Source organism: Sinocyclocheilus anshuiensis, unplaced genomic scaffold (assembly GCF_001515605.1).
Source record: "Sinocyclocheilus anshuiensis isolate Anshui unplaced genomic scaffold, SAMN03320099.WGS_v1.1 scaffold300, whole genome shotgun sequence".
Lineage (NCBI taxonomy): Eukaryota > Metazoa > Chordata > Actinopteri > Cypriniformes > Cyprinidae > Sinocyclocheilus > Sinocyclocheilus anshuiensis.
Window position 1 is genome coordinate 1325439 of NW_015557379.1, and position 1448 is coordinate 1326886.

Below are 1448 nucleotides of genomic sequence, written 5' to 3' on the forward strand. Positions count from 1 at the left end.
GTGAAAGCCGATCCGGCGATCCACAGCGCAAAGTTGATGTTTTTCCTCAGCGTCCAGCACGGATCAGCTCTAGGCATGACGAAGCGGATATCGTCCTCTTTTGGAAGACCAAACAAAGTAGTTTCGCTTTCACAACGACTCACACAGAATATTCACAGAATAAAAGTTACGCCTTCTTTCTTTGCGTGCACATTTGGGTGGTGTTATGCAAATCTTCCCACATAGTGATGTAGATATGTGGGGGCGTGTTAGAACGAGCCGTTTTAGGTAGGTGTGGCTGACTCTTAACTTTTATAAAGAATATCTCTTTGGATTTGAGACTTTAGTCTTTGCAACTTTACAGATCTTCTTTATGCACCAAGAGCTTGTAACACTCCAAAGAGAAAGGAAAAATTGAAATCGCATCATATGACCCCTTTAAATGTGGACTCTTTGATAAATGGTTAATTTGACTAAAAATTATTAAAAAGATTGTTAGATTATTCATCATGTTTTCTTCAAAATGTAATCTTCTTTGTGTTACTTGCCGTTTACTAGCAATTGAAAATAGTTTATATGTTCAGTGTATATAAACCTATCAGATCTGACTGTTAAGTGATGTCATGTTTTGTTTATAATGTTTTAAATATGTTGCTGAATTCACGGTTCATCAGTTACAGAATGCCACTATCCATAATCTTAAAAGATAGACCATACTTATACTAATATATTTGTAAATATATTTATTGTTTTGTAATTAACAAACTTTGTGCATTGCAAAATGAATTGTTTTTATACTTATAATCAATGACAACATAATTGTTGTATCATTGTTTATATTTTGTTTGCAATGCCTAATTGGATTGCATTTCCCACATTACTCAATGAAGAAGCAAAATTACCTAAGATATTAGTTTATAAAAAAAAAAAAAGTGAGTTAAAAAAGATATTCTTTCTTTCTTTTGAAATGTATTTATTGCTGTGTCTAACATCGTCTCAGAGCTGGTTGTTTTGGTTCATGAGTAAATTTTTTTGAGCAAATGAACAATGACATTTGATATGTGATTTCAGAATTCTTAAAATAAATGTCCAAGTCTTTTGAACGTTTTATGACACTTATATGTTTTTTGTTTCCTTGTAGGAGCTTGAAAGTCTCAGTCTCCATTCTTTGCAACTGTAAAGAGCATCCAGCACAATTAATTAAAATCCAGAAGATAGAAAGTCATGAATGTTTGGTTTGGAACAACTTTGTGGTGAGTGAATGACAGATTTTTTTTTATTTTGGGGTGAATTTTTATGTTGACTTGAAACCAAAGAGTTTGTACTGTACAGTATTAAATCAGTCAACACAAGCTGACAGCAGGTGTGTGTGTGTGTGTGTGTGTGTCTGTCTGTCTGTCTGTCTGTCTGTCTGTCTGTCTGTGTGTGCTGTGTTCCAAGGATAGACATTAGTCCCAGGGAAGTCACAA

The 1448-nt window shown here is 33.9% G+C and overlaps 1 long non-coding RNA gene across 1 annotated transcript in view; it reads left to right on the plus strand.

Moving 5' to 3' along the window:
- Positions 1-1173, plus strand: part of LOC107679203 (uncharacterized) — a 7501-nt gene extending 6328 nt beyond the window's left edge. Inside the window, exon 3 of the long non-coding RNA XR_001633019.1 lies at positions 1121-1173. This is a non-coding gene — a long non-coding RNA (uncharacterized LOC107679203). The remainder of the gene's footprint in view (positions 1-1120) is intronic.
- Positions 1174-1448: the final 275 nt, after the last annotated feature.